The following is a 12,879-nucleotide window of genomic DNA, read 5'->3' as shown; positions in this document are numbered from 1 at the left end:
CGTCTGTCCAGTTGATTCAAGAATGATGTGCATTCCTCAGCTTCTTACAGCCATGTAGAACAGGACGCACTGCCAAAGTCAAGAATGGTACTAATGTAAATGCAGTTATTGGACACTGCTTTGGAGAAAAGAAGGATAAAAAGCCATAGACACAATATCACAGTAGCAAATGTTAGAACATACCACTTGGCAGAGAGATGAAAAAAAAAATGTTTTCTTTCTAATAAAGCGAGAGCGCACAGCTGCTTCAGATTTGTCCCATCTCTGCCCATTTGCAGTAAGAGCTCCTTCATGATGTCTGTAACAGAAGACAAACCAAATACCTTCTGAGTCAACACAACCTTGATGCAGCCTGCAGTTGGAAAACAAATAAACACTGGCTCACGCTAGGTAGCCCTAGCGAATCCACTCAGGAATTTCAAATACTCTTGAATTTATTTTCCATGAAGTCTTTGGGGCAATCAAAGGGGTCAATTTTACTTGGAAAGAGAAAAATATGAGGTAAATATTTTCAGGGAAGCTGGTCCTATTTGAAATGAAATGGCTTCTCTCTTCACCCCTGCCCTCTGTTTTTTCAAACATGCACAGTGTACACACACACACACACACACACACACACACATACATATACAAACAGCTTTTCTTTAGACACAGTCCAGTTTTTTTGGAATGATCAGCTCCCCTGCCGCTACACCAACTGACACGCTTGTTTATTTTTCCCATGCCCACTTTAAATTCCAACATTTCCCCCCAACCGAAGAGGTCCATGTGCGCTTGGCCAGGAGGATGAAAAAAGGTAGGAAAATATCAACAAGTTGTCATTTACATCAGAATAAAAACAAACAAAGCCAGGAGAAAGGAGCTGCTAAGGAGGTCCAGCTTTTTTTTTTTTTTGGCTCCAGGAATCCTTCTCATGTGGCTTCAGGCAGCCTGCCAGCCAAATCTAATATGGATTTATATACAAAGAAAGTGCTTAGTTTAACATAATGAATATTTAATCATGCATGGACCCTGTAAAGCAATTTTGCAGAAATAATTGAAAGCAGACTTTGTCTCGAGGCTTGGAAAAAAAAAAGAAAAAAAAAAAACACAACAGCTAAACTGTTGACCCAAAGGAGCCCAAAAATCTCACGCTGGATTAAATGTCTACACTGCTGGCATACACTCTGATAAATGAGGTTAGGAATCTGGGGTGGAATCAGCGGGTGTTAAATCTGCTGATTCTGTCAGGGCGAGAGAACACACAGATGCCTTGCTATGCATATAACACATGCACAGGATGAGCAGCTTCATCCTACATCCCTCAGCTGTCTACACACTCTGTATACTCTTTCATTCAGAGAGCAACGAGTCAGTGAAGGAATACAGACATGAATGCACCTGTGTGAGTCAGAAAACTCATATTAACTGTCTTTTCAGTAAATGAAAAAAAAAAAAAAAATCCAAACACATTTTTTGGGCCATTAGTTTATGTTTCGCTCTTCTCATTATACTCCTAATCATCCAGCAGTATTGTTAACTTGAGCAGTGATGTGACAGTTGTGATGACTCTCTCTCCACAGACTTTAGAGATTTTAATAAAACCAATCCCAGCTTGCCAATTAGCCAAAAAGCCCACCAGGAGAAATGCTAGATTTTCATCAGGAGAGCCTCGCCAAAGCACAGCCGAGATAAAGTACAATCAATCATAGGAGAAATATTACATCATATGAAATGCTTTGCACAAGGATGTCTCACACAGTTCATCTTTTGTGATTATTACTCTCTCCTAATAGTATTACAAAGAGACTGTGACGATAACATTGCACAGCCTCAGGTCACAGAAAAATACAAGAAAAGCTAAACTTGCATATAAAAAAAAGGCAGGACGGGGGCCACATAAGCGGATTTGAGGGAAAGTGTTCACTTATGCAAAATAAAACAGGTTATCAGGTCTATTTGGTGATTCCCTGGCACCCTTAATAAATCAGCTTAGGGTGAGGCCTAACGGCTTCATTCACCTCACAAATCTCTGCACTGCAATAACATGCGCCAGCGAGCACAGATTAATTTAATAACTCTTTAATATTCTCCATGAAAAAGAACAGGAGACCAACGAGTCAGGAGCATATGGGGAGGGTGGTGAAGGTGGCTATCTGTGGAATAGGATATTGCTGCAGCAACAGATTGAATATTACGTAATGATGTCATTTATATTCCATTCAAAGTGCTAGCTTTCTAGACTGGGGACTCAAACAGAGCTGGGGATTTGTCTGTGATCGAGTGTAATACTGAGTGAAAAAGTTTGCACGTATAGTTAGCATGAATAAGGACGAAGGCGAACAGGTAGTGGAAAAATTGCTTTATTATATCTGAGAGCGTGTGAGACTTGATGTAAAAAGTCAAATGTAATATATATATATACATATAAAAACATTAAATAATAAGCAGCAGTTATGAATCTGTTTGGTTAGGAAAATTTAATATGAAGCACTGTCTCCAATTGTAACCATGTTTTGCATGTAAGCAGTTCAATCAAAGAAAGCTCTCCCCCTCGAAGGCTGTTTCATTTGAATAATTTTTATGGTCTGAAAGGGTAAAATTACATATTTTTCTTTACAATAAAGAGGTGAAGATGAAGCCATAAAATAAACATTGCATAACAGAACTGATCTTTTTCTGGGAATTCCCTGTGCAACCAACTACATCTCCCTTGCAGCACTGCCAACCCACAGATAATAATTTAAAGTGCCCATATTATGTTCACTGGTTGTTTGTATGTGTGTGTGTGTGTGGCGGGGCGGGGCGGGGGGGGGGGGGGGGGGGTATAATGTGAGGCCAACGTTCAGCACTTCTTCTTCATTAGGATCTGGATGCTGGATCAACATCGGATAGATCTGAAAACTAGGTTGGTCCACATTCCTAATAGTTCCTAATAGGATTTTATTTGCTGTGCACACAATCCTGAATACATCACTCTTCTGGAGAGGGAACAGCAAGATGGAACAAAACTGATAACGTCTCAGATTACATGGTGCTGTTTAATAAATGCCCCTGTTTAATAAGGGTAAATGGTCCGCCCTTGTTTAACCTTACAGGTTCAACAAAGCACTCAACAACAGGTTTCAGTTCACCGACTCACATACAGATTGCAGTCATACAAGATGCTCGCCTGCCACTAGGGAACAACAAAGGGACGCTCTGGCACACACAGGTGCCAGGGAACCGAACCGCTGACCAGATCGGCTGAGATTACTGGACAGTCCACTCTACCCCCTGAGCCACAGCCGCATGAGTTTCAATACCCACCCCTAAAGAATAGGTACTGAAAGGGACTGTGGTTTTGGTTCCTGCAGCCAACAACTGCACATTTGCTCGTAGCTGACATTTTATAGTTGGTTGAGCATAAAAAAAGACAAGAAGACTGTTCATTCTTTGTCGGATCATATTCCTTACAAGCCACTAGGTAGGCTGTAGGCATTATAAATTACACATGCTTAATGTGTTACATAGTGACGTAGATAAGTCAAACAAAGCCTTTCAGGCAGTGTTGCACAGACTCTGGCTTCTGTAACTTTGCACACCTTTCACATGCACAAAAAAACATATACACATTCAAATCCAGAACTATTAAACACATTTTAATGATTACTTGAGAAATGCTGAAACAGTTGTTTGCTGTCAGGGTCCTGTTCCTATGTTTTGCCTGCGTTCCTTCGTCGTGTCTGTTCATTCTGTTTCTTGTCTTCTTCCTGTCTTACTTTGGTAGTCCTTTTATATCACGTGCTTTGTGTTGTGTTTTGCGGCCCTTGTCTCGTTAGTGTTGTTCTGTTCACCTGTTCCCCCAGCTGTTTCCTCTCTCTCCTCGTTACCCCCTGGTGTATATACTGTTCGTGTGTTCTTCAGTTCTTTGTCATGTCGTCATCTATGATTTCCCCTACGTAGTGTGCCTCTCTGTTCCGTATTTCCTCCCTGTAATAGTTTATTCTTTGTAACTTGTTCAGCCAGCAATTAAGGCTCGCTTTTTGTTCCACTTCCACGTTCTGCATCTGGGTCTGCAACCTGTCTGCCCCCCCTGCTACCACACTGTCACATGACTGCCAAAAAAAAAAAAAAAAAGCTTGCATGGCAAGAATAGACAAAACAACACTTTTTCACAGCGATCAATCTACAGAGCTCTCAAAACATAAACAAAGAACAAACATTAATGTGGGAACCATTGTGTTTATCCCTGACTTCAAGGATAAACACAATGTTTCTAGGGTAATATTGATTACATTAGTTTCCAACAAAACTCAGAGGAACCAGAAGAACCTGAAAGTTCTCCCTTGGACTGAATCCTAAACAAATCAAACGGTTTCTTGTGCTCCTTAATTACTTTTTTTTTTTTTTAACTTTCTCAGCAGCCAGTATAGTCACACTTCAACAAGCTAACAAAACATCACATTAAAGTTCCACTACTACATGTTCTCCACACTAGCACTGGCAGCTCTATTGACGTTAATGTTCCACATGCTCATGCAACCTCATTTCCAAATAATTGTGAGCTGAGTAAAATGTTAAACAAACATGTGTATGCAAACATGCCCACATATATGGCATGTCAATAATAAAGATGATGATTCTGAAGGAATGGAAGGCTACCAGCACTACTCATTTCACCAGATGGTTTGGGGAACTAGTGTCAGGGAGTGCGTAGAGTGTGCATAAAATCCACCCATCTATCTTAAAGGAGCTCAGGCTCAAAGAAAGCAGTGGCCTTTCAGGCTCTGGTTTAGTTATGGTTTATTTATCTTTATTTTTGATGGTAGAGTGTGATGCAATAACGAGAAGCCTGCCTGATAGTGTGCAGTTATTTCCACAGAATTGTGTTTTTAGTGCCGCGCCACCTGACGGCTCAACGATCACAGCCGTTCAGTACTGCTTTCAGCCATGCATACAGAGATTTCTCTGGACTCTGAATCTTTTAACAGTATTATGTACCATAGATAATGAAATCCACAAATTTGTAAATTGAGAACTGCATTTCCCTCCTGTGTTACTGACCTGTTGTTGGTTAACCTAATTAGTTGTGAGTTGGCCCATCTGGTGTGTTTTCAGAATTACACAACTTTTCTAGTCTTTTGTTGAATCGATCCCACATTTTTCGGATGTGTTGCCGACATCCAAACAAAGAGGCCAATTTATTATGCTCCCTGTTTCCGTTTTTCAGTTGAATGCAGAGTTCAAATTCTTGTTTTGACTTTACACTGTGACCCAGCTTTTAAAACTGGGCTGTAAATAGAAATACATAAATTACAAAAATGCCCCCGAAGTGAAATATAAGAGCTGCAAGTCTAATGCTAGTGCGGGCACCCTCACCGATTTCCAAATCACTAGTGGTGTGTCTGATCACGTTTGGATTTCTCTGTCTCGTGCCAATGTCTGACTCTCCTCCGATTTGTTGACTGTTATTTTACATTTATCACAAATGACTCCATTTATTAGTGATATTGTGGGATTTTTTTTTCATAATTATCAGGATCATTTTATTACCCAGCCCTAGCAACATGGCAACAGATCACTCTAAACAGCCCTTCAAAACAAATGATGTCTGCTTTTCCATTTTGCGTTGAAGATGATAAATATCCTGTAATCAGCAAAACGAGGCATAACAAAATGACACGTCGGCATCGGAAACAAGTGTTGAACACATCAGATGGCAAAGTGGTGCAAGGGGTGGAGGTGAGGCTCAGAGAGAATAAACAGAGCTTGCAGACGCTGTAATGAGAATTTGCTCCATTTGGCAGTAGCCCACAGCAAAGGTCTCCCATCTGTTTCCTATTGGAAAGGGAGTCAACAGTTTGAAGGGGGAAGGTGGAACAAGGAAATGAGAAAATGAACAGGCCACAGTGACATCTTGTGGCAGCAGCTGATAACACAGGGGAGGGTGGGGACAGGCGTATGCGTCCAAACATCCATTTGTAAATAAATCGATAACACAACAGATCAGTGATGCTGGAAAGCATTAACAGCTGTTCTTCACTCCTTGTGTTCAGGTGGAAAACGGAAGACACGAGTAAAGTTTCCAACATGACCTGGTCTAATCTAAACATCTACAGGAAATGCAAAAGCAGAACATGTTCTAATATCTGTAGTGTTTGATGAAAAACACAAATGGTTTGAGAATAAACTGAATCTCAGATCTCGTGTGTTGTTTAGTTGACAAACACTGCTACATCAGCACTGACTTTAACTAATGTTAGCTTTGGAGTCTACTATTTTAAAGAAGGGTACTGGCTTTGTCCTTGTGTTCACTTTCTCCAAAGAACATGGGAGTTGGCTGACAGTGACAAAAGATTTGTTTGCATGTTAAGTGACGGTCGTTTGTGCAGGAAGATTAAACACTAAGGTCAATGTTGAACCTGTGAAAGCACTCGACAAAGAATGGCATTACAGTTGTTATTAATGTGTGTGTTTAAACTGGGTACACACACTCATGTTTAGTGTCGGTGTGTGTATCCAGGGGGTGTGAGAGGCTTTTAGCAAGATCAACAGGCAAAGCGGGTAAACAGGCTCAACAGTGCCTATCACCTGTGGACGTGTTATACAGGAGCACACGGGCCCTGCCTTTAACTTTCAAACTGTGGAAACAAGATATAAGAGAGGTTTCACATGAACCCTCAGCTCAGCTACTGTCACAAATGCATATGTAAAAATGTCCTCAGCCACAGACTTATGTTGTCAATTTTCCCATCAGTTTTCCCATGATTACACTGACTACTCTGAAAAATTCACTGACATTCTTCCAAATGATAATCACTGTCAGTTAGACAGTAATGCCTAAAGATACAATTTAAAACTGGTCTTTTGCTAAGCCATCTGCTGTCTGTTCTGTGTAGACACAACACTGGCTCATCACTTGAGTTAGGTGCCTTTTATATGCTTGAATGATTCACAGGTCAGTGTTGAGCAGCTTAACAAACAAAAAGATTCCTCTGAAAATGGTCAGGCATGAGGACTGGACTGAAAATGAGTGAAAAAGTAGCCAATGTCTAAATAAAAACTTTAAAAGACCTTCAGAAAGCTGAGAACTATTGTTTCAGACCACTTAAAAAAAATGTACAAGAACATCTGGCTCCCTGGAAGCAAAATATAAGGAAATGAGGGGTGGCTCAAGACTTTTACACAGTACTGTAGGCCAGTAAGGAAACAAAAAAACTACCTCGACTGTCAGTGCAAACTGTGAAGTCACGTTGCCTTAAAACTACATGAAATTTATGTTATTAATATTTATATTAATTAATTAGTTTCTGCTATAATTTCCTTTGATGGTAACTAAAGTATGACTAACATTTAAAATTTTTTAGGCAAATCAAAGATCATCAGCTTACAAACATACTGAAAAAGAAAGCACAACACAAGATGTGTTCACGTTTTCTACATTTCATAACAGCTGCACTTTGTGCATTGCAAGAATAAAATTCACTTTTGTCAAACAACACAACGCCTCCAAAATCGAGGCAAAACTATCTACAGCAGTCCACGCCCATATTTTTCTCAGTTAACTTCAGATTCTTCCTTCCACAATCGATGCATCACATTAGCTGCAACCAATCAATACGTTATCTACAGTTGCTACACATTCGCCTCACAATCGGTGTGAGATAAATGTGTAATAATTGTAATAAAATGTAATAAAACTGTGTTGACATTTACTCAATGTCAGGCAGTGGACATAGACACCAACCTGGAAATTAACTGGGAAATGAGGTAGCCCACGACAGCTCCTTGTTTGTACCGACACTGTTTACTCTGAACACACACAGATACACATGACTGTACAAACACTCTTTGCTGACTCAGGAAGTGGCAAAGGAAGCAAGTGGAAAGAGGAGGGAGCTGAGGTGGAAGAGTGCAGTCATATATTTTTAGACAACGGTGTCAAAGAGTGTAATTAAGACAGATGTGGGGGGTAAACAAACACATTATCTATTACACTTTTTTTTTTACTCTGACCCCTCTGTTACACACACTCACACACACACATCAACAGTTGATATGAATATCTAAATACACTGGCCAACACTACCAGCCAAAACTTCCTCATCAGCCTCACCATTCTGTTCATTTGAAACAAAACTAAAACACAGCACAGCAGGACTCACAAGCCAGGAGCCAAATGATATTCTATTACTATTTTACTTAAATGCACCTTCAGATCAAAACTACCATGACTAAAAGTCCACTCTGATTATCACAGTGTGTGCGGTCTTATCAGAGGCCAAAACACTGAAAAGTGCTTTATAATACTACCAGGTAGGATTTTACAAAGTGTATATTTTATCTTCTGTTGCTATGATTGCAAGGCAAACAGCAGAATAATACTCAACACTTTACAAAGCAGTCAGCCAGGAATGTTTTCATGCACATACTTGACTGGCCATGACTGCCAGATATTGCCGCATTGTGTTGGGGCAAAAGTGGAGCCAGGTTCAACATTTTTGCCACCCCCAGCGTGCAGTGAAATGAATCGGCAGTACACCGAGCACACAGAGCATGACAAACAACTACACTGTAAGGAGATCTGAATTTGACCCACAGCTTCATCAGGAAACCAAAGATATTTGTGTTTTCTGTCCTCAGGCCTCTTGGCTATGTGCAGATAACTTAAATAAAATGCTTTTTTTGTGCTTGGACTCCAGGAACTGCAGACAATCTTAGTTTCTAAATGCTGTTTTAAGGGCCTTTCTTAGCTGGTACTTCAGAGTAGGTACTCTCCCAGCACTACTGCAGCTGCACAGTTAGCTACATTTTTTTTTTTTTTAATTTGACAAACAGAAAAATTTCCCTGGAATTTATGTTTTTCTCCCAGAGGGTATTTACACTGGGGAAGTCCCCTGAACTGTTTGGTCCTAGAGCAATATGACACAGCCAGATACTTCCTAAAATGACGTTTAATTCCTTTTAGGATGTTTGGTTAGTAATCTAGGGTTTTGTTTTTTTTTTTAAACACTTCTCTGTAAAAACCAAACTCATTAGAATTTATTATATGTGCATACCCGCTTCACAGACAGTTCCTAAAAACGCAGTAAACTTTGTCATACTGTACTGAATACTGTATGTTATAAAAAAAAAAAAAAAAAACATTGCAGGTGGGGACGGTCCATTTTCTGTACTGTACCTTGTGTGACGCCTTCATCAGATGTCAGGTGGGGCAGGTGCTTCAGTCTGTGGGAATTTGGTGACTCTGTGTTGGGAAATTGGTTTTAAATTCATTTACATATAATGACTACTAAAATGAACATGAAGAGGCATCAACTCCTGACTTTGCTCCACTTCTAGGTAGTTACACTGTTGGTTCGCATTTTTCTTAGACTTTGAATTATGTCTTTAATTACTGTACATAAACTTTAAGAAACTTAACCTGAGTAGATAACCAACATGTATACATCTATCAGAACCAAATAAATAAACGAATAAATACAGTTGTAGCTAGCATCACTGTACCTTGAAGAAGGCAGCGGTTATACAGTAACAAGCTCACCTGCGTCATTTATTGCTCTCTTGTACAGTTTCCTTCTCCCTACCTAATGTATCATTATTAGATAACAGAGCTTCACCTTTCTTTAGACTTTGGTATCATTTTTAACAACTTTATTCGTGTTAGTCACCGTTCCGACAAGGGGCGGACTGAACCATTCGCGTCCTGCTCGGGGGGAATTCGGGCCTCAAGATCGACACCATATGGAGCCGAACTTAAAGGCCCATTCAAACACACCGGACCGATCAGGTGTTGTACCAGAAAGTGATTTCCGGTGTTGTGCCAAAAAGTGATCGTCTGCCAGAAAGTGAATTTTGATGTTTCTATGTGCTTTTATGTGTAATGTCTTTGCTCATATTGGTGAATAGAGTGTAGTCAATAGGATTTATGAAGGGCTTAGATATAAAATGAAGAAATGACCTGTTATTCAAGTATGTTTATGACCCTGCATTGTTGCATGTACATTATAATAAATCCAGTCCTCTTTGGTCACTGAAAATATCTTTATAGAGTGTAATTTCATATTTGTTCTGATTTCTGCTGCTCTCTTGGCCACATATCTCTTTAAAATCTGGCCAATCGCAGTTTTTACCCTGATAAATAAAGAATAAGTCGCTGCCAAAAACTGATTGCAGCTTCAACCTTGTGACAGAAATGTTGTGTCTTACTCAAAATGACTTGATATCATTCACGAGAGATATGTTTGACAAATTTTTCACAGACTATAGGTCAGCAAGTCATTTACAACAGTTTAAATATGGGCAATCATTTTCTGGCAATCACTTTTTGGCAGACGATCACTTTTTGGCACAACACCTGTATTTAAACTGTTGTAAATGACTTGTTGGACATCTCTCAAACACATCTGTCATGAATGATATCGGGTCGTTTTGATTCAGAAAGAACATTCCTGTCGCAAGGTAGAAGCTGAAACCAATTTTTGGCAAAATTACTTTTTTATATATATCCTTTAATTGGTTAAAAAGTGTCCCTGACATTAAAAAAAATGTCTTTTGCAAGAAGATCTGGCCAAGGGAGCAGGAGAAATTTCAACAAATATAACGTCACAGCTTTATAAAAATATTTTATGTGGCTTAAAAGGAACAGATTGATTATAATGTAGGTACAATAAGGCTGGGTCATAAAGATACTTGCAAAAGGGGTACTTTCTTTCTTTCATATATAACCCCTTCATAAATCCTGTTCACTACAGTCTATTTACCAATAAAAGCAAAGATATTACACATTAAAAACACACTGAAACATCGGAAATCACTTTTTGGCACAACACCAGAACGGAGTTTCTGCGCCTTCAGCTAATGAGTAATTAAATCTGATAGGCAGGTTAATTCATGTTGCTGTTGAAACGCTTTGTTTTTCGTGCGCTAAGCCTGGCCTTGCTTCCAGTGACAGCAAAGTTGCGGTCGCTATAGGAAAGGTTAATCTGTGACACTGAAAGATGGAGGGAAATGTAAGAAAGAGGAAGGAAGGTAAGCACTGCTCAGCAAGTGACATTTACCTTACACGTTATGTCATGATTCAGTTTAGCGTTTTTAAATCAGGTGTTGGATTTGTGTTGCTGAATTATGTTTTTGTGAAACATTTTGCAGAGCAAATTGAAGTACACAAATTTTGTGTTATTCAAAGGTTGCATGAAAATACCACGTAGCTTAGTGCAGGCTACACTCGTTAGTTTGCAGGACTGAGATGAAGTTTATAGTGCTGCACTGTTGTTGGACTGGTTATCTAGGTTACCAGCTGCATCATGATGATCACTGAATTCTACCTTTTATACCAGCTTTATAGTGTCTTGGGGCAGTGAATATCGGAGTAGCAGCACAAGTCAACTGATCACAGACTACACACACACACACACACACACACACACACACACACACACACACACACACACACACACACACACACACACACACACACACACAAAGTCTACTGGATCCCACAAACAAAATATCATGCAACTTATTTCTAAGTAACTCTTTTCCTCTCACTGCACCGCTACATCTTAGGGGTTTTTTTTCCCCCCACCTGCCAAATCCCACTAACCCCAAGTTGCAACTAGTAGAAACAGCTTTTGCCAAAGTTACAGATTCATCAGAATTGACTAATGTGTTGTGTTTCCTTGCTCTAACCTCCTAAGCTCCTCATATACAGTAGTGGTCACCATAACCCGCTGGTTTTGGACTCAGTGCCACGCTGGTTTTCTGAAGCCAGAAGTTAAAGTATTCATGCGAGCAAGTTTTAGAAAGCTGATGGGTGCCCTGCAGACAGATTTCTGCTAATTAGTGGTAAATAACAGACTAATAAAATGCTAGACTTACTCCCAGCAAAACTGAAGTATAAACTTGTTGGACAGTCTGTACCAGACACCAAGCCACATGACAAGTCACATAATCCCAATAAAATCCTCTAAAACAAAATCAACAGCAAACAGGGTGGAGAGGGCCTAGCTGAAGCTACTCGAGGAACAGATGCCAGTGTCGGGAGACCTGTCGATGGAACCAGACGCATCTCTAACTTCAACATCCAGGCGGATGATTTTAGCTGAGTATTTAAACATTGCGGTCTTCTTCTTCTTAGAAGAAGAAGAGGTTTGCATTACTGCCTCCTGTCACATTATCCAGTCACAGTGTTATCAGCAGTCCCAATTAATTTTATTCAATTTAGAAACCTAAACAGTAACTTTCTCCCCTCTGCTGTGCCCCCACACAGAAGCACACTGCTAATATTGCTGTTCCACAGCCTTAACATTTGCGTGCCTCCACTCATCTTTCTCTTTGCTTCATTGTACCTCCTGTATAATACTAATGTGCGCTCCTCTGCCTGTCTTTCGTGACACCAATTACAATGGCCAGTCAGATGTTCCTCCATAATAAATTTAAATCAGTGTGTCCTATTCTCAGTCTGTCGATGATTCCCTTGCTTCCCAACCCCTTCTATGTTCCTTTGTATTACATGTAAATGTCTGTCTTTTATTTCACCATCCCAAATCTCCTGACATCACTATGAATCATTTCCTGCCATACTTTGCACTCTCCCTCTGCCTTTGAGAATTTGACATCAGTATCCGTGTTTCCTTTATTGGCAGATTCCTTGTTGCCTGGAATTCCTACTGGTACCCACATGAATATTATGACTGATTAACTGTGAAATGAGTGAGAGTAAATCTAAGTGTCCCTGTATAGATGGCTGTTAAAGCTGATACTGAATTATTGCAAATAAGTATTTGGTTTTCTTTCACTTCCTCTGCTCATTCCAAAGCAAGCAACGCAGCACATCATTCGACAGCATACGGAACATTGCAGTTTTATCAGTGCTGACTTGCTTTTTGAGTCGACGTCAAGCGGCCGCTAGAGGAA

General features: G+C 39.9%; 1 long non-coding RNA gene across 1 annotated transcript; it reads right to left on the bottom strand.

Annotated features, from left to right (window-relative positions):
- Positions 1 to 237: 237 nt before the first annotated feature.
- Positions 238 to 9,645, bottom strand: LOC115801214 (uncharacterized). Its single transcript, XR_004021727.1, has 3 exons — positions 9,506 to 9,645; positions 9,143 to 9,208; positions 238 to 298 (listed from the first exon to the last, which is right to left on the bottom strand). It is a non-coding gene; the product is annotated as an uncharacterized LOC115801214 (long non-coding RNA).
- Positions 9,646 to 12,879: the final 3,234 nt, after the last annotated feature.

Source organism: Archocentrus centrarchus, chromosome 3, assembly GCF_007364275.1.
Source record: "Archocentrus centrarchus isolate MPI-CPG fArcCen1 chromosome 3, fArcCen1, whole genome shotgun sequence".
NCBI classification, from domain to species: Eukaryota; Metazoa; Chordata; class Actinopteri; order Cichliformes; family Cichlidae; genus Archocentrus; species Archocentrus centrarchus.
The sequence above is the reverse complement of the archived record's forward strand: the minus strand, read 5'-3'. Positions and strand labels throughout refer to the sequence as shown.